Source organism: Sciurus vulgaris (assembly GCF_902686455.1).
Source record: "Sciurus vulgaris genome assembly, chromosome: 13".
Classification (NCBI taxonomy): Eukaryota; Metazoa; Chordata; class Mammalia; order Rodentia; family Sciuridae; genus Sciurus; species Sciurus vulgaris.
Window position 1 is genome coordinate 41,437,162 of NC_136474.1, and position 20,782 is coordinate 41,457,943.

A 20,782-nucleotide genomic window follows, 5' to 3' on the forward strand; every position below is an offset into this window, starting at 1 on the left:
GGTATGATGATGTACCATCATTTATTCTAAATATTCCATCATTAGACTTTCTGTTTGTCTTCAAATAATGTTTTTTTATTTTTATTTTTACAGAATGCATTTTGATTCTTTGTACACAAATGGGGTACAACTTTTCATTTCTGTGATTGTACATACTATAGATTCACACCATTTATGCACTCATAGATGTACATAGGGTAATGATGTCTGTCTTATTCCACTATCTTTTCTTTCCCCATCCCCTCCACTCCTCTCATTTCCCTCTACACAGTCCAACACTCCTTCATTCTTCCCTTTCCTCCCTTTCTCCCCCTTCCTGTTATCAAAGAAAATATTTGACCTTTGGTTTTTTGGGATTGGCTTATTTCACTGAGCATACTCTCCAACTTCATTCATTTACCTGCAAATGCCGTAATTTTATTCTTCCTTATGGTGAATAATATTCCATTGTGCAAATATACCACAGTTTCTTTATCCATTCATCTATTGAAGGGCATCTAGATGGGTAAAATACTTTAGTTATTATGAATTGAGCTGCTATAAACATTGATGTGGCTGCTGATCACACATCATTGTAGCATGCTGATTTTAAGTCATTTGGGTATAGTCTGAGGAGTGGAATAGTGGGTCAAATGGTGGGTCCATTCCAAGTTTTCTAAGGAATCTTCATACTTGCAACTCCACCAGCAATGTATGAGTGTGCCTTTTCCTCCACATCCTTTCCAACACCTGTTATTGCTTGTATTCTTGATAATAGCCATTTTAATTGGAAGTGAAATCTTAGGGTAGTTTTGATTTGCATTTCTCTAATTACTAGAGATGTTAAACACTTTTTCATATATTTGTTGATCACTTGTATATATTCTTCTGTGAAGTGTTTGCCCAGTTCCTTAGCCCATTTATTAATTGGGTTCCTTGTATTGTTGGTGTAAAGTTTCTTAAGTTCTTTATAAATTTTGGAGATTAGTGCTCTATCTGAAGTGTGTGCGGAAAAGTTTTTCTCCTACTCTGTAGGCTCTCTCTTCAGATTACTGATTGTTTCCTTTGCTGAGAAAAAGCTTTTTAGTTTGAATTCAACCCATTTATTGATTCTTGCTTTCATTTCTTCTGCTCTAGGAGTCTTGTTAAGAAAGTTTGGTCCTAAGTCAACATGATGAAGATTTGGGCCTACTTTTTGTTCTGTTTGGTGCAGGGTCTCTGGTCTAATTGCTAAGTCCTTGATTCATTTCGAGTTGGATTTTGTACAGGGTGTGAGATAGGGGTTTAATTTCATTTTACTGCATATGAATTTCCAGTTTTCCCAGCACCATTTGTTGAAGAGATTATATTTTCTCCATTGTATGTTTTGGCACCTTTGTCTAGTATGAGATGACCGCATTTACGTCAGTTTGTCTTTGTGTCTTCTATTCTGTACCTGTCTATTTAGGTTCCTATACCATGCCATTTTTATTACTATTTCTCTGTAGTATAGTTTAAGATCTGGCATTGTGATACCTCCTGCATCACTCTTCCTGCCCAGGATTGTTTTGGTTATTCTGGGTCTCTTATTCTTCCAAAGGAATTTCATTATAGCTTTTTCTATTTCTATGAGGTATGTCATTGTGATTTTAATTGGAATTGCATTGAATCTGTTTAGCACTTTTGGTAGTATGGCCGTTTTAACAATATTAATTCTGCATATCCAAGAACATGGGAGATCTTTCCATCTAGAATTTCTCAAATATTACTAATCAGGTTTTCTTTAATTTCTTTCTTTAATGTTCAGTAGTTCTCATTGTAGAGGTCAAACCTCTTTTGTTAGGTTGATTCCCATGTGTTCTTTTTTTAGAGGCTATTATGAATGGAGTAGTTTTCCTAATTTCTCTTTCAGAGGATTCATCACTTATGAATAAAAATGCATTAGATTGATGAGTGTTGATTTTATATCCTGCTACTTTGTGGAATTCATTTATTAGTTCCAGAAGTTTTGTGGTAGAGTTTTTTGGATCCTCTAAATATAGAATCATGTCATCAGCAAATAGTGATAGTTTGAGTTCTTCTTTTCCTATTTGTATCCCTTTAATTTCTTTGGTCTGTCTAATTGCTCTGGCTAGTGTTTCAAGGACTATGTTGAATAGAAGTTCATCCCTGTCTTGTTCCAGTTTTTAGAGGGAATGCTTTCAGTTTTTCTCCATTTAGAATGATGTTGGCCATGGGCTTAGCATAGATAAACTTTACAGTGTTGCGGTATGTTCCTACTGTTTCTATTTTTTTTTCTAGAGTTTTGAGCATGAAGGGTGCATATTTTATCAAATGTCTTCAAATAATATTGACACATGTAAGAATGTGTTTTGTTCAGCCATCCCATATTGTTTTCTTGTTAAATTTTTTCAGTTTTTCTTCTCAAATAATGCCAGAATAACCATCCTACCATTTGTCCTACACACTGTGCTCTTTCATTGTTATGGCATGATTACCAGGGATGGGTTCTTGTGATGAGAAATATGTGCATTTTTATATTAACAGGTCTGTAATCTCACTGAACATGTTGCTTCTGAATGGTTAAGTTAACCATCTTTCCTTCTTATACTTCAGTTACTTGGAAATCTTGACCTCTTTAAGTTTTTTATCACTCTCTCTAACTTCACAGAAATAGTGAAATCTTTTGTTTATCAATGTCCCTGCTTTTGCATCCCAAATTTCTGCTTTTCTATGGGTCTCTTTCCTTTCTTCTATTTTCTGCCTCAGAGGGAGACTTGTCCCTCCTCCTTCCCAAGACTGAGGCTCTGTCAGGAATCTCACTCCTGTTTCTTGTATCCAGGTAAGTCTCTACCAGTTATTTCTTACTTTTGGAATGTCACATCCCTTTCTCTCCCCTACGAGTCCTCGCCACATGCTGCTTGAGCATCCTATCTACATGGCGGCTGCTTCCCTTCGAGGGGGGTCATCCAGGAGAGAAAGCAAGCCGAGGGAAGCTATGCTTTTGCGATTTAGGCTTGAAAGTCATTTCTGGTGCGTTCTCTTTAGTGGAAGTGAGCCATCAAGCCTGACACACACAAGAAGGAAAAAATTAGATGCCACCCTTTAAGTAAGGAATTAATAAAATATTTGTGAATATATTTTAAAAACACCATAGCATTGTTGGAAGTAATGTTACAAATTCAGTGCAAGTAGAGTGAGTTTTTGTATGTTTGTTTTTCAGTGGGTTATATGTGTACATGACAAAGTTCAAAGGGGAAACCAGTATCCCTTCCATCCCTTATTCTGGCTACCCTATTATATTCCCTGAGGACAACATTATTACACTTTGTATACATCTTTTCTGAGAAATTCCAAGTCCATGTGAATATGGCAGTATGTATATGTGTGCGTATGCATAAGTATGCATAAATATGCATGTGTGTGTGCACATGTGTGTAAACTTCTAAGTATGGTTGTATATTCCAGGATAGAAATCTGGACAAGGAGATTTTGGGGTGAGGGCTCTGGCTGCCTCAGTAAGCTGGTCCTGCATATAAGGTAGTAGTGGCTTTCTCCCTCTTATTAGTGAGGACTTTCTCTCTTGTGGGCAGACAACAGTCCTCAAATATTACTAATCATCACAATTATAAGGGAAGCTGTCTTTAAAAAGTCAGCTCTTTGACCTTCATCCTGAGAAATTTTAACTTGGTAGGCTTGGAGCGGGGTCTAAGACATTTTATGTTAAATGTTTTCCAAGAGTAAAAGGGGCACACCCTCTAGGAAGCAATTTAGTGATATCTTTAACAAATTATTCTTGATTCCAGTTTTACTTTCATGTTTTACCCTACAATTATAGTAGGGTATGAGATACACTGGTTGTACAAGAAACTTTTCAAAGTAAAATCTTAAGAACTTCCTGGTTAAGGGAAGAGAGAATAGAGTGGATAGGGACAGGATAGGAAGTGAGAATTTTTCATATGTACTTATTAATGTTATTTTGATCTTTAAACCAGATAAATACATCATGCTATTCAACACATGAATGGGTATATAACCAGGTGAATGCACACAACTCAATACAGTCCTCCTGGTGGTTAGTCAGGTTTGTGACCTTTGAGACCAAGGCCAGGTGGAGGTGCAGGTTGAGCATCTCTTATTCAAAATGCTCAGGTCCAGAAGTGTTTCCAATTACAAGATTTTTCAGACTTGGGAATATGCACCTACACAGTGAAGTATCTTGGGGATGGGACCCAAGTCTAAACATGAAATTCACTTTTGTTCCAGGTGCTGGGTTTTTTTGGCCCATTAGAAAGACAGATAAACAAAGCAGTTATGAAGAAGCGTGCCAAGGTCATGGTAAGGGATGCACCATCTGTCCATCTATGGAAGTGTTTGTCACCTAGGAAATGACATTTACTGAGACCCAGGGGGCAGCTTGGAGTTAGGAAGTCTGTTCAGGGAGAAGGTAAGGAGACAGCAAGCAAGGTCAGTTTGTGGCACCACCTGGCTAGGGTTAGAGGCTGGCTGGTTAGTGGGCAATAAGGGCAGCAACACCTTTTAAGTTAGGGTGAACTTATCTTTGGATAGTGGGGAGTTACTGAAGGACTGTAAAGAGGAGAGTCAAGTCATAGGCATCTTCAGGCCACATATGACAGTGGGTCTGCAGAATAGAAAGACTGTAGTCTGTGGACTGGGGCTGGTGTGGTAATATAGCAGTTACCTCCTAGTGGAATGCGCTGGGGTTGGGGACAGGGTTTGTATCTCCTGTGTGGATACCTGATTAATTCATTAGATCATTTTGAGTTATTATATAGTAGCAACCCAGATTTCAAACTGCATAAGAGCAAAATCTTTTTGTAAAAAAAAGATTTCATACTTTTGGGAAATTCTTCAGAATATAAAAGCTTTATTGAATTGGGTATGAAATGAATTTCATTTAAATACTGAATTAATTGAAAGCCTTGCTTCTGAATATTTTTCCATAGATTTCACACTCCTTTACAAATTTCATTTTGCCTTCTGTTTTAATATTGGCAATAAATACTAATAACAGAGAGGTGATATTGAAGGGAATGACAGTGGGAAGTGTGGGTGACGGTCTAAGTGAGAAATAGCTTTATTATGGCAGGGGGATGGTGGCAGAGGATGGATGAATGGTGTCCTGGTGTTTTCATTGGGTCCAGTACTGACCATGGGAAGGGACAAAGTACCACCATCTGTTACTCCATCTCCAATGTACCACCTGGTGGCTTCAGTTTAATTAAGCTCTTTGTGCTATTTTACATGTTATCATGGAAGGGGCCCTTTGTTTCTTTAGGTGTGTGCTTTTTGTATCCAGCAGTCCCACATTTGACATGCACTGTGTTAGGCACTGACTTGCTGAAAACAGTGTGATGTTTGCAAAGTAAGCGTCATCTTTGCCTTACTACTCAAGTGGAGCTACTGTGAGGGATTTTATTTAGCATTTTTCTTTATAAAACTTTTTGGCAAACACCAGTAGACCAGGCTTATTTTAAGCCCTTTACCAACATCAGACCATTTAAGACTCATGATGGTTCCATGTGGGAGGCGCTGTTATCATTGGCGTTTTGCACACGAGGTCACTGAGGCACAGAGGATCAGCCGTTTGCCTAAGTCACATAGCTGTGAAGTGGTAGCACTGGGTTTGAATCCTGCACTGGAGTTCCACAGGTGGATTTTGGGGAAGATGTGGTGGAGTAGAGTGTGAAAGGAGGGCACACACAGGGTGTTTGTGTGTTTGCAGGTTAAGCATGCAGGATTGGGGAAGGGTCTTATTCTGTTTCACTCTTCAGAAGACCTTTGATATACCTGGGGTAGTAAGGATGAGAATAATGGACAAATCCTCTTTTAAGCACACACTTTTGTTTCCACTATGAATTTCTAAGACCGTTCTTTAAAGAACTCAATAAATTACTTTTGTCTGTTTCTTGGGGAAAAAAAACTTAAATCATACAGATTTTTTACTTTGTCTAACTTTCAAATTTATTAGTACTATTTTGTAAAGTTTATATAAGTGTCATGGTGTAGGTATTCTTTTTATTAGTTCACCTGACATTTGGGCGGATCTGAAACAGTTTGTAAATAAAGGCCTGTGTTCTAACTCCCTTTCTTTTCTCTGGGATTGTCCAACTGTGACTCACTGGAAGATGATTTTGTGCAATGTCTAATCTGTTTAATAGACTGCTGGCTTCACTGTTACTGGGTTGGCCTCCTTGTTGTGGCAGGGAATTTGGTACCACAGTTTGGGTAGAGTGACTTCTTTTTTGCTTTGTTAGAGCTCTAAAATCTTGGTATGTGTGCAGAAGTGTGTGGGGGCCAGTTAGACCTGGGAGTTTAGTGGGGAGCTGTAATTGATGTTGACTCTGTAGTGGCTCAGCTATAGGGGAACCAATGTCAAGGCCACTGAGTAGAGAGAGTATCTGCCTCTGTTTTTATGCAAGTAGGAATGTAAGGGACCTCATTCCCATTAAACCTGTTGGATAGCATTCATACTGCTATTTAAAGCTAAAGTGTTTTGGCTGTCCTTTAGAAGGTTTGATAAAATTCTACTCTGTTCAGGTTGTATCTTTGCTGTACGTGAGATGAGCTGTCCAATTTCCAACATGGATGGGGTTGCAGAGATGAGGTTGTGCAAACTGGATGAATTCCCAGAATCTACAGAGTCACATCTCTATGGTGCAGCTTCACTATTTTTCTTGGAGAGTTTTCCACCCAGAATGCTGGGGGTGGGTGTCGGGTGGGAAGACTGTTTGAATACTGACATAAAATTTAGTGCAAGATCAAGTATATATGATTTTTGCATTATTCCCAGTTTTGGATGATGATTTCCTAAAAAGAAAAATAAAGTGTGTTTAAATGTGCTTTGCAACAATAAAGCATTTAACGACCATCAATTATCATCTTGCTTGAAGAGGATACTGGATTTAAAACTTTTTCCTATTATTTGCAAAACGTAATTGCAGAGGGTTAAGTTCTTGGAGGAAAATGTGTTTTAAGTGAACAGATTGAAGCCAGACCATATTGTTCTTCTTTTTTAAAGAGAAATTATCTCAAACAAAACATTGAAGTGATTTACATATTTTCAGAAATTGTGTACCCATCCATTGGTTTATAACTGAAGTGACCATATAATTTAATGTACAAGCTAGGATGCTTTAGAGGCTGAAAGGGGCATGTACTAGACTGGAAACAGTAGGTCACAGATGTGAAATGGGGCTGTTTTTTTTTTTTTTTTCAAACTAGTTTTGACTGCCCATAGTATAAGAAGGTTTGCTTAAGAATAGATTGTTAAAAAGAGGAAAATGAAATCATCAAGATTTGCAGTTTTATTTGATTTTATCCTACTTACAAACTAGTAAATTAGCCTGTTACTATTTCAAGGACACTGGCAGAAGACATAAGACTTCCCAGTCAGGGACAAAGGAGCTGAGGGTTTCAGCCCAGCAAGCAGTGGGAGCATCAGCATAATGGTGTCAGTTTCCCCTGCCCACAAAGCCATGCAGCGCAGCTTGATATGCACCACGTGGATGCTGTGTCTGCATGTGTTTGTATCACAACTGAATTGCTCACTGAGGGGCATCTACCACTTTTTCAGCAAGCAATAAGGACACATGTTAAGAGTTCTCCAGAGAGACAGGAGAGCTGGCAGTGCTCAGTTCAAGAAGATGGGTGGGGTTGGGTGAAGATAGGAGGGTAGGAAGAGAAAGAATAAGGAGGAGGAGGAGAAGGAGGAGGAGGAGGGGGAAGTTGTTGAAGGTAGGTTGGCTGAGAGAGAGATTGAAGATTCTGTGAGAGTCTTTAAGTTCAAAGCCTGAAGAATGTGGAGTCTGATGGCTACAGGTAGCACAAACAGAAAAATGCACCTGCTCAAGAAGGTGTATACAAACTTCCCCCTTGCACTTTTTTATTCTATCTGGGTCCCTTCCTCTTGGGAACACTCAGAGTCAGGACAGGTCTTCCCAACTGTTTGGTGACCCACATGCCAATCTTCTCTGAAAACAGACACACCCAGAAGTATGCTTACCCATATTCTAGGCATCACTCAATCTAGTTAAGTTTATTTATTTATTTCTTTGGGTGCTGGGGATCGAACCCAGGGCCTTGTGCTTGCGAGGCAAGCGCTCTACCAACTGAGCTATATCCCCAGCCCCAGTCTAGTTAAGTTAATGACTAAAATTAACCATTGTAGGAAACCAGATCTTAGCTGGAGTGGGAGGAGAAGGTGTAAAAGGGATGAGAGACATGAACTCACCTGTCAAGGTTACCAAATGCATAACTGTCCCTAAGAAAGGGCCTGAGTGGAAGGATATCTTGGGTTCTTCAGTTTTGGCGCACTCAGCAGGATGTGTAGGAGTACAAAGGCCTGAGGCACCATCTCCCAACAATTCTGTGTTGTGAATTATATATCTTGCATCTAAGTGAGGGTAAAGAAACACTAGCAGGGAGAGGTTCATGGAATTTGGAAAGGCTTCTTTATGATGATATCGACAACCTTCTTGGGAAACTGAGCCAGAAATTAACAAAGGAATTCCTTATAGTGTTCTAACACCAAGCAGAAGATCAAATTCTCAGGCTTTCTGCTTTATTATCAACTGGTATCTGTTTTCTCACATTCAGTGACATATTCATCTGCAACTTAATTAGGAATGAGCTTGAGCATCATTTGCCACGAGCAAGCCCCAGCAGTCCTGCATCAGCAGTTCAGAGACATCCTGGGACATCTTGGGGTGGGCAGTGTCCATGCATTCTGCTGTAGTAAGGATTCTGGTGAAGTTTCAGAGGACCCTTTGCAGGAGGGGTTACTTTTTTTTCAGACCTGTGGGGTGTTTTGTACTTGTATTTGCTGGGTGCATTTCTCTCATTTGAAGTTTGGCCATCCCAGGTACTGAACATCTTGTCTTTTAGAGGCTCCTGCACAGGCCCTAATTCACCAAAGTAACCAGTTTTGCTTCTCTTTTCCCCCTCATCTAAGTATACTGTCCACATACATTTTCAGAATTGTCTGCTAAGTGCTCTGTCAGGTTGTGTTCTGGCTACTCATCTAATAGTAACAGGGTAAGCCATGGCTAGCAAACTGCATATAGCCTGGTGACCAGATGTGGCCTGCTTCCTGTGTGTATAAACGTTTTACTGGCACACAGCCATGCTCATTCGTTTTCCTGTTGTCTTTGGTTCCTGTTGTGCCACAACATCAGAGTGAAGCAGTTCCCTCAAAGCCTAATGATTTACTGTCTAAAAAATCTGCCGACCCCCTGTCTAAGTTAATAAATCAACCAGGTGCAGCACTCTTTGGTGTGCCTGGGTCTTGCCCATGTGCTTCCCCACAGTGTGATTCATGTGGAAAGTGCTTGATGTGGATTTGATCAGTGAGGAATAAGTATCAATATACTGATAAAGTTAGGGGAAAGATCTCCAGTCCCATGAACCCATCTTAGGAGTGTATTTTGTTGGGGCAGTGCTCAAAGCCAAGATGACTGAACTAGGGACAGTGAGTGTTGGTCCACTGGGGCAACCACTATCACCACTTACCTCTCTTCCTCAGTCTTCACAGTTCTTCTCTTTAGCACTGCAGATGCTTGGCATCATACACAGATTTAACTCTGGTGACTTCACTTCTTTTGGCCACCCATAGGTATAAATATGCCCCTTCTGGTCCCTGGGACAGTTGATGGCATCTGCTACTCTCTCATTTGTGCCTCTAGGTTTACCATGTGGTGCTGAATAGGAGGCAGGGTTTCCTGTGCCACCCCTAGACACAGATCAGTTATTACATCTGTGTTCAACTGAAGAACCAGCAGTATTGCCCTCTCATGGAAGAAAAGCTGACTTTATTGCTCCATTAGAGGAGGTTTATCCTTTTCCAAATCTGAATTTGTGTACAAATGTTTTCTTTGCATGAAAACATCAGAACCCAGCTTCTTTGTAATGTGGGAATCCATTGTGTTCATGATTCATATACAAGGCGTTTATGCATGCTCCCTGCTAATCACTATCCTGGATGCATATCAGAAAGTGGGACAGAAAGGGACTCCTCCCCATGCCTTCCCTTTACCCTAAGTGCAGTGGGAAGCCAGGCCCAGCCTTGCTTTTGTAATGCAGTTTACTATTTTCTTTACAGATTCCACTTGTTACTTTACACCTGGGCTCTTCCAGCAAATGCAGCCAGGTTCTGGAACACCCCAACTCTTGGTTCCCATCCCATGAATGTCAAAACATATCTATTAAGTCTTCCCATTTCCAGCCAGATCTAGTTATAATCCTGCTGGCTCTCAGAACCCTTTGCACAGTCTTTTCAAGCATATTTCCCATAATAAATTGCCCCTCCCTGTCTAATCTCTTTTCTGTTTCTGAGCCACCACTTGTTTATTTCCCTTGTCTGGAATGACTGCTCTAAATACCCTCATTCCTCTAATTTAACCTTGGCACTTCTAACACTTTTGGACCAGATAATTCATTGTTAGAGGGGGAGGCGCTGCTCTGTGCTTGTAGGATATTTACCAGGATCTCTCACTTTCTACCTGTTTTCTTGTACTTGATGCTAACTTCTTCTGGACAACATATTGAAAGGTTATGGTTTTTATATACACTGGCAATTTCTGTCTGTTAATTTGTGTATTTTTGTATGCTGAGAACCATTATCATTTTCTAAATTGTCCTTCTCCATGAAGCCTGTCAACTATAGCCCTCACTCATCTTCTCTTTCATAGGACCACTATGGGGCTTATGCACACCATGCTTTGAACTGTAATTGGACAATTGTATTAGACCATTTTGTGTTATAGCAAAATACTTGAAACATACCACTTTATAAAAAAGAGGTTTTTTTTTTAAAAATACATAATTTTGGAGGTTCAAGGGCATGCTATGTGTTTTACTTTTAGTCGGCTTTTTTTGCTGCTATGACCAGAAGACCTCATAAGAACAGTTTAGGAGGAAAAGTTTATTTTGGGGCTCATGGTTTCAGAGGTCTTAGTCCCTAGATTGCTAACTCTATTCCTCAGAACTCAAGGTGAGGCAGAACATCATGGTAGAGGAGGGTGGTGGAGAAAAGTAGAGAGAGGGGTAGCTGGGAAGGAATAGTGAGAGGAAGTGTTGTCCTCTATGTGAAAACATATGAACCCTAAAGACCCACCTCCTCCAGCCACACCCCACCTGTAACCATCCATTTAATCTCTAGCAGGGGATAATATACCAATTAAGTTAAGGATCTCATAACCCAATCGTTCCACCTCTGAATGTTCTTGAATTGTTTCACACATGGGCTTTTGGGGGACACCTAATATCTAAACTGTAACAGTGTGTCATCAGCTCAGCTTTGGCATCATAATGGGAACATGTGCAGTAGGATTAAACCACATATCAGAACAGGAAGCCAATGAGAGACCAGAATCCCACATTCCCTTTCAAGTGCCTGTTCCCAATTGATCCAAAGACCTCCTACTAGGTCTTACTGCCTTCTAGTACCTTGGGGATCAAGCCTTTAACATATGGACCTTTGGGAGATCATAGCAACAATCTTGTTTGTTAGCCATTTTAAGTGAGCTGATTTTGCAGCTGTAATTAAAAAAAAAAATTCTTTTTAGTTGTTGATGGACCTTTTTTAAAAAAAATTATTTATATGTGGTGCTGAGAATTGAACCCAGTGCCTCACGCATGCTAGGCAAGTGCTCTGCCACTGAGCCATAACCCAGCCCCTTGTAGCTGTAATTTTGTTTTAGGTTTTTAAAATCAGGGACTATGTAGTATACTAGTTTTGTGTGACTTTTGAAAAGTTTCTTACTTGCTCTGTCTCAGTTTTCTCATCTGCAAAGTCAGGTTACTAATCCCTCTATTTCAGGGTTGTTTTGAAGTTGAACTAGTTAATACATATAAAGTACTTAGAAGGGTCCTTGATAGCACACAGTAAGCAGCTGTTTAGCTGTTATTGGTATTAACACCAACCATGTCTAGAAAAGGAGTTAACCTAATGGAGAGTCTAGCTATTTTGCTTTTATTTCTTTAGGAAAGTGACTGGAATGGGAGTATGTGGACTATGGCTTAATGAAGATGGCCTGGCTTTCTCCCTAATACTTGAACCCCGAAGATTTTTATGTTGTCGATATCAGTAAAGTATTAGTACCAGTGCTACTTCACTCTGAGTTGTGGAGGAGTGTCATAAATAGGCACATTATAGGCGATAGAGGAGAGTTAGGAAGAGAAGTGAAAGTAGGGACTGCTCTGCCATTGAGGGAGGTAGACCTGTAGTCTTTATGCATGTGTGTTTGCTGTGGGTTAGGTGTGGTCTAAGTATCCCCAAGGGTCCACCTGTTAAAGGGTTGGTCCCCTGGATGGCACTATTGTTGTGGGGTGGTACCCTTAAAAGGAAGGGCCTTAGGAAGTTCTTAGGTTAATTGTGGGGATACCCTCAAGAAATGATTGTAAAATGCTAGTCTTTCTCTGCTCTGGTACTGTTTTGGTCCTGTATGCACTCCTGCCATGATGTGTACCACATTTGCCACAGATCAAACCAGTAGGAACCACTTGATCTTGGACTTGAACCTTGAAAACTGTGCTAAATAAACTGTTCTTCTTTGTAAAGCTAGTTATCTCAAGTATTTTGTTGTAGTAATACAAAGCTGACTAATGTAATATATTTGTTTTCCTTTGTGTGATTTTCTTGCAAACTCCAGGGAAATTATGCTGATTCGATATCCTTGAACAGATTAAAACTGAAGTTCTTTCCACCAACTTTTCTTTTAAAAAAAATTGCTTTTTAGTTCCAGATGGATACAATACCTTTATTTTATTTATTTATTTTTATGTGGTGCTGAGAATCGAACCCAGTGCCTCACATAAGCACTCAACCACTGAGCCACCACTCCAGCCCTCCACCAACCTTTCTTCCAAATATGTTCTTTGTATACTTAATATTGAATTCCAGTTTTGCCACTTCTTAGCTATGTGTTGAACTCTGTGAGTCTTAATTTCTTTAGAAAAAGTAAATGATACTACATATTCTCTTCACAGGGTAATGTTGCATCCTTGTTTTGTGAGTAAAGCTCAAGGCAGCTATGTTAAGTAAATCACAGTCCATCATGACCATGAATACTGCTTATGTTGACCTTTTTAATGATGATGGGAAACCTGGGCACACAGTGGCATCTGACAGTGGCCTTGCCTTTGGAGTGCCCCAAGTCATGTAACTTCAGAAGATCCTGATGAACATGTTCAAGCTGCCACAGCTACTTGGGAGATGGTGATAAGAGATTGCCAGGGACTGTCCCACTGCAGTTCTTGAGAAGGCTCAGTGTGCCTAATTCAATGGAAAGAACCAAGGGAAGCGACTTTGTGCAAAGAAGCATCCTGGGTGGGACCAGACCAGGAGAGCCCAGAGGGAGCAGCATTGATGCTAGCTAATTCCGCAACTCCTAGACTTGGTGAGAAGTCTGTTCTCAGCAGAGCAACTTGGTTTCTAGGAAGGATACTTGCCAAGTAGTGAGGCTTTTAGTGAGAGAGTTCTCGCTAATTGAACTGTGTTGGCAATGGCAACAGGAGTGACTATGATCCTGTCTTCTTGGCCTTCAGTGATTACTTCTAGGTGGGTTTTGGGTTCAGATCTCCGTGCCCTGTTTTACTGAGGAGTGTTCTGGGTACATATACTGGAATGAGTGAGGATAGATGGTGTTTCAGAACTTGAGAAGGGCCTTTTCCTCAAGGCTTAACTCCAGGGTTAAGCACTAGGGTGCTGGTCTTTCTTGGTATTGGGTGAGCTTCTCTCATGGCTTTGCCTTCTGGTACCTGCTGTGGGCTCTATTAGGAGGTTGTGTTATGTGCCTTGTTTGGGGTTAGGGGAATCTGGTCCCTGCCAAGTACTGCTGTTTCTTCTCTTTGTAATGAGAGATCTATTCTAGAGCAAACAGATGTGTTCTAGAGTAATGGAGATCTTCTGTAGTAGACATTATATTCATGAATGTCCTTTAAAAGTGCTAATTTAAATCCTTGACTCTTTTAGAAAAATGCAAACAAACTGTGAGAAGAGAAATCTTGCATTTTGATGGCTTCCCAGTCTCCTTGGCATAAAACATCAGTATGCAGCTGAGTACTATAGTCACAACATAGCCTATTCTACTATATTCCTACTGTGAATATTCTCTTTGGGAATATATGAAATTAGACACCCATTTAATGTTGTCTTAACAGCTTTGCTTTATAATATGAATATAGATATGTAGAACCTATTAATAGTAATTATTTTGCATTATGAACTCACTAGCTATGTTTTATATAGAAATACTCACAGTTCTCCCCCGGCTCTGTTTTATATGTTTCTTTTTTTTTTTTTTTTCTTTTTGTAAAATTCTCAAAGAACTATTCCTAGATAAAGTCATTATTTAATAACATTAATTTTTGTGTTTTAAGAATTAAGCAGTACTGTGAACACATTCAGATGTGAGAAGATGTTCTCAAAAGACACATTGATGATATTATGATACCTTTTTTAGACATAGTAGCCACATATTGTTCTCTGATATGAGCACATTTATTGGTATCATCTATATGGCCACATTTTGGGGAGTTAATTATATTTCAAAGTTGTTTAATGAAAAATGTACTGATATCTTGTGAACAGGAAATTCCATGTTAATACTATATCAGAAAATGCACACTAACCTGCATTTCTGTTCTGTATGGTGTAATGATAATAGTTTAGTTAAATTTACAAATTTAGACATGACTTTAAAGTATAGAGAAGGAAAAGACTATGGAGTTAAAAAGTTGGAAGTTACTTTTGTTAATCTAACCTGTGTACATATATAATTGGATTTATAAAAGTATATGATGGAGAGACTGGAAGGGTTTCACTTTGGCCTGGCTATAGGATACACAAGTTCCAGACTCGGTTTTAATTGGAATAATCATAGTCAGTATATACCCAGATGCCCTTATATACCCAAGCATGCATGAACCCCTGGGCCATGGGACACATGTGAGCCCACCCTCCACACACCCAGCTCTCCTTCTTGCCAGAGCATGCTCATCCTTCTGCCACTAAAGCTGCCTCCTTATTTTCCTCCTCCTTCTACCACTGCTGCTGATAGTGTAATCTCCTACCCCTTCCTCTCCTCCTTCCCCCCTCAGTTCCTGCTCTTCCTCCCAGCTCCTCCTGTCAGGCAATGGCAGCTCTTCATCTCAGACCATGAAGAGACAGGACCAACCCAGCGTTTCAGTCCATCCGAGCTAATTTTGAATCTTAGTTTTAGTTTTCAACCTATCAGATACCCTGCCATCTTTGAGTCATCTTCAGACATGAACTTTACTACAAGTTTATATCTGGATTTGAGGAACTATAGAGAATATCAACAAGCTTTTTTTTTTTTTTTTTTTTTTTAAGTTAAATAATATGAGACTTGATTCTGAAGTGATTATAGTAAATCGGGTTCAGTGGCATCTCTCAACATGTGCTCATATTGGGATTAGCATAAATCACTCAGTGACTTAAAGTATCAATATCTGGATAGTCACCCAGTTTTGGGCTCTTAAGAGAAAAAAGCTCACAATGTAGTCCCTTGCTTTAAAGAAGAAATGAGAACTATCCCAATAGATGGGTAGACATACAACTAATATGAAAAAGCAAGGGAACAAATCATTTCAAACACCCACTACTGCCTCAACAACTGACTCCATCAACACTTCAGTGGAGGAAATGTCAGAGAAAGAATTTGGAGAGTTGATAGAGTGTTCTGTGAGCTAAAAGAAGATGTAAGGAGTGAAGTCAAAGAGAAAATCAGGAAGGGAAAAGCAATAGAGATTCTGAAAAAGAACCAATCAGAAATCTGGAAATGACTCAATAAACCAAATTAAAAACTTAATGAAAAGTATCACCAATAGATTAGACCATTTTGAAGATAGATATTCAGGCCTTAAAGATGAAGCATGTGAAAATAATGTTGACTGTAAAGAAAAGATGTTAAGAGACTACATCAGAATATTTAAGAAATCTGAAATAACATCAAGAGTCCAAATTTAAGAATCATTAGGGTAGATGAAGGCTCTGAATTATAAGCTAAAAGTATGTACAATCTTTTCAATGAGATAATATCAGAAAAAATTTCATACCTTAAGAATAAGGTGGAAATTCAAATACAAGAGGCATTTAGGACTCCCATTATACAAAATCACAATAGGTCACTCTAAGATACATTGTAATGAAAATACCTTACATATAGAATACAGATGGAATTTTAAAAGCTGCCAGAGAAAATCATCTGGTTACCTTTAGAAGTAAACCAATCCAGAGTTCAAGTGTTTTCTCAAAAACCTAAAAACCAGGAGGACTTGGAGAAATATATACCAAAATCAGAAACAAAATGGGTGCAAACCAAGAATACTATGCCCATCAAAATTAATCTTCAGAATTGAAGGTGAAATAAGAGCCTTCCATGATAAACTAAAAGAAGCTAAAAGAATTCATAGCTAGAAAGGCTTTACTACAAAACATAGTGAAATATTTCATGAAGAAGAAATTAAAGGTAAAAATGAAATCCAGCATAGGAGGAATTACGCTAGAGGAATAGTCAAAAGAGAATCAAGTTCAATTTGAACATTGGATATTAATCAAAATGTTAGGCAATAAAAATCATCTTTCTATAATAACATAGAATATAAATGGTCTACAGCTTTCAATCAAGAGGTCGACAAAGTGGATTAAAAAACCCCCAACAATATGATGTCTGTAAGAGACCCATCTCACAGGCAAAGACATCCACAAATGAAGGTGAAAGGATGGGAAAAGATACACCATGCTAAACAGGGGCAGGTATTCCCATTTCAGTGGACTTCAAGCCAAGATTAATCAAAAAAGAAGGTCATTGTATACTGCTTAAGGGAATCATACCACAAGATACAGTGATTGTAAATATTTATGCCCTAGACAGTGGTACTTGTACATATATAAAGCAAACCTTTCTCAATGTTAAGAATCAAACAGATTGTGGAACCAACCTAGATGCCCTTCAATTGACAAATGGATAAAGAAACTGTGGTATATATATACAATGGACTGTTACTCAGCCATAAAAAGAATTGCTGGTAAATGGATGAAGTTGAAAAATAGCATGCTAAGTGAAATAGGCCAAGCCCAAAAAACCAAAGGCCGAATGTTTTCTCTGATAAGTGCATGACAGTATATAATGATGGGGGGTGGTGGGAGGAAGAGAAGAATGAAGGAACTTTGGATGGTGTAGAGGAAAAAGGGGTGGGAGGGGTGGGGATGGAAAAACAGTAGAATGAAACAGTATTACATATATATATATATATATATATGTATGTATGTATGATTACATGAGTGGCGTGAATATACATTGTGTAGAACCATGGAAATGAAAAGTGGTACCCCATTTGTGTACAACGAATCAAAATGTGTCTGTAAAAATAAAATATTTTAATAAAAAAAAAAAAACACATCACAATAGAATACTTGGTGACTTTAACACATCCTTCTCCCCAGCAGATAGATCATTCAGACATAAATTAAGAGTCTATAAAAATAAAATATACAATTACTAATAGGGGCCTAAAAGACATCTATAGAATATTTCATCGATTGTCAATTTCACATTTTTCTCAGGAGCACATGGACATTTTTAAAACTAGACCATATTTTAGAGCACAAAGCAAATAAAAGCAAATACAAAAATATATAGAAAATATATTGCATCCTATAAGATCACAATGGAATGAAATTAGAAATAAATGATATGATTAAAACCAGAAACCACTCTTAACACCAGGAGATTAAATAATATACTTTTGAATGAGGAATGGATAGCAGAAATAATCAGGGGAAAAATTTAAAAAAAAAAAGAAGTAAATGAGAATAGTGATAAATATATCGGAATCTCTTGGACATTATGAAGGCTGTTCAAAGAGGAAAGTTTAGGGGCTGGAACTGTGGCTCAAGGGTAGAGGCTTGCCTTGCGCATGTGAGACACTGGGTTTGATCCTCAGCATCACATAAAAAAATAAATGAATAAATAAAGATATGGTATCTATCTAAAACTAAAAAATATTTTTTAAAATGAGGAAAGTTGGGCTGGGGTTGTGACTCAATGGTACAGCACTTGCCTAGCATGTGTGAGGCACTGGGTTTGATTCTCAGCATCACATATAAATAAATGAATAAAATAAAGGTCTATCAACATCAAAAAATATTAAAAAAGAGGAAAGTTTATTGCATTGAGTTCATACATCAAAAGAATGAAAAGAGAACAAATCATCTAACATTACATCTCAAGGCCCTAAAACAAGAACAAACCAACACCAAAATCAGTAGAAGACAGGAAATAACAGAAATCAGATCCCAAACAAATGACATTGAGAATAAAAAAATGTAGATCAACAAAACAAAAAGTTTGCTTTTTGAAAGGATAAACAAGATTGAAAAACCCTTAACCAAACTAACCAAAAGAGAGAAAATGTTAAAATTAACAAAATTAGAGATGGAAAAGGAAATATCACCACAGACACTATTAAAATCCAGAGGATCATCAGAAACTATATTGAAAATTAATACTCCAAGAATTAGAAAATCTTGACATTATTGACAGATTTCTAGAGACATAGGACCTAACCCAAATTGAACCACATAATGACATTGAAGCAGCTAGTGAAAGCCTTGCAACAAAGAAAAGCTCAGGGCTGGATGGATTCTCAGCTGAGTCCTACTGGACTTTTAAGGGAGAACTAGTACCAATTCTCAAATTATTCCATGAAATAGAAAAGGAGAGAATACTGCCAAACTCATTCTACAAAATTGGTATCACACCGATACCAAAACCAGACAAAGACACATCAAGGAAAGGAAGCTTCAGAGCAATAACCTTGATGAACATAGATGTAAAATTCTTAACAAAATATACAAAAACATATTTAAAAGATACTGCACCATGATCAAGTGGGGGTTCGTCCCAGGGATGCAAGTTTAGTTCAACATGTGGAAATGAATAAATGCAATTCACCACATCAATAGCATCAGGGTCAAGAATCACATCATTATCTCAATATATGCAGAAAAGGCATTTGTGAAAGTACAGTTCCCATTCATGTTTAAAACACTAGAAAAGCTAGGGATAGAAGGAAGTTAACTCAGCATTGTAAAGGCTGTATATGATGAACACAAAGGCCAACATTATATTGAATGTAGAAAAACTGAAATTATTTCCTCCAAAAACAGGAACAAAAAAGGATGCCTACTTTCACCACCCCCATTCAACATAGTTCTTGAAACTCTAGCCAGAGCAAGAAAAGGAAATTAAAGGGGTACAAGGGGTTCAAATAGGAAAAGAAGAGCTCAAATGAGCTCTATTTGCTGACATGATCCTCTATTTAGAAGACACAAACAGTCCACAAGAAATTTTTTTTCCTTTTTTGGGTTTCAGGGATTACTCAGGGGCACTTGACCACTGAGCTACATTCCCAGCCCTATTTTGTATTTTATTTAGAGACAGGGTCTTACTGAGTTGCTTAGTGCTTTGCTTTTGCTTTGAACTGGAAATCCTCCTGCCTCAGCCTCCCAAAAGAAAACTTTTAAAACTCATAAATAAATTCAGTAAAGCAGCAGGATATAAGATCAACACTCATAAATCAATCATGTTCTAATACACCAATAATGAATCTCCTGAAAAAGAAATTAAGCTGTCCCATTCACAGTAGCCTCAAAAAGAAAAATATTTGTGAATCAGTTTAACTAAAGAGTTGGTGAAAGACCTCTACAATGAAAACTATAGAACTCTAAGGAAAGACATTGATGAAGACCTTAGATGGGAAGATCCATGCTTTTGGATAGGCAGAATTAATATTGCCAAAATGGCCATACTACTAAAAGGCTATCCAGAGTCAACACAATCCCCATCAAAATTCCAATGAAATTTTTCACAGAACTAGAAAAGGCAGTTCTGAAATTCATTTGGAAAAATGAGAGACCCAGAATAGCCAAAGCAGTCCTTAACAAGAGGAGTGAAACTGGGGGGGCATCACAATACTGAATCTCAAATTATACTTTAAAGCTATAGTAACAAAAATACTACAACCAAAAGAGTCATGAAGATGTCTGATGGAATAGATAGAAGACACAGATAAACCTGCAAAAATATAGTTATCTGATACTTGACGAGGTGCCAAAAACATACACTGGAGGAAAAATGGTCTTTTCAACAAATGGTCCTGGGAAAGTTGGAAATCCATATGTAGTAGGATGAAATTTAACCTCTCTCTCTCACACACTGCAGAAAACTGAACTCAAAGTGGATCAAAGACCTAGGTATTAGACCAGAACCCTTCACCTACTGGAAGAAAACATAGGAAAAATATTCCAACTTGTTGGCTCAGGAACTGACTTTCTTAACAAGACTCCTAAATTGCAATTTTTAGGAAATTTTAAACTCCTAATTTTATTTAGTAAAATAAAAAATCAACAGATGGGATGACATCAAGTTAAAAAGCTTTTTCACAGCAAAGGAAACAAGAGCATGAGGAGAGAGCCTACAGAATGGTTGATGATCTTTGCCACCTGCTCCTCAGAGCATTAACCAGAGTATACAAAGTACTCAAAAAACAACACCAAAAACACAAACAAACAACCAGATCAATAAATTGGCAAAAGAACTAAATAGATACTTCTCAAAATAAGAAATGGAAATGGTCAACAAATATGTATGAAAAAATGTCCATCATTGCTAGCAATTAGGGAAATGCAAATCAAATCTGTATAGCAGTTTTATCTCACTCCGGTCAGAATGGCAGTTATCAAGTATATAAACAATAATAAATGCTGGCAAGGATGTAG

At 38.2% G+C, this 20,782-nt stretch overlaps 1 protein-coding gene across 8 annotated transcripts in view; it reads left to right on the top strand.

Moving 5' to 3' along the window:
• The window catches only part of L3MBTL4 (L3MBTL histone methyl-lysine binding protein 4), a 490,814-nt gene that overhangs the window by 23,221 nt on the left and 446,811 nt on the right, over positions 1–20,782 (top strand). Inside the window, exon 1 of one of the 8 annotated variants that reach the window (XM_079109231.1) lies at positions 682–4,296. The exons of the other annotated variants lie outside the window; for them this stretch is intronic. The gene's annotated coding sequence lies outside the window, so the exon portion shown is untranslated. Of the gene's footprint in view, positions 1–681; positions 4,297–20,782 lie in introns of those variants that run through there. 8 annotated transcript variants of the gene reach the window in all.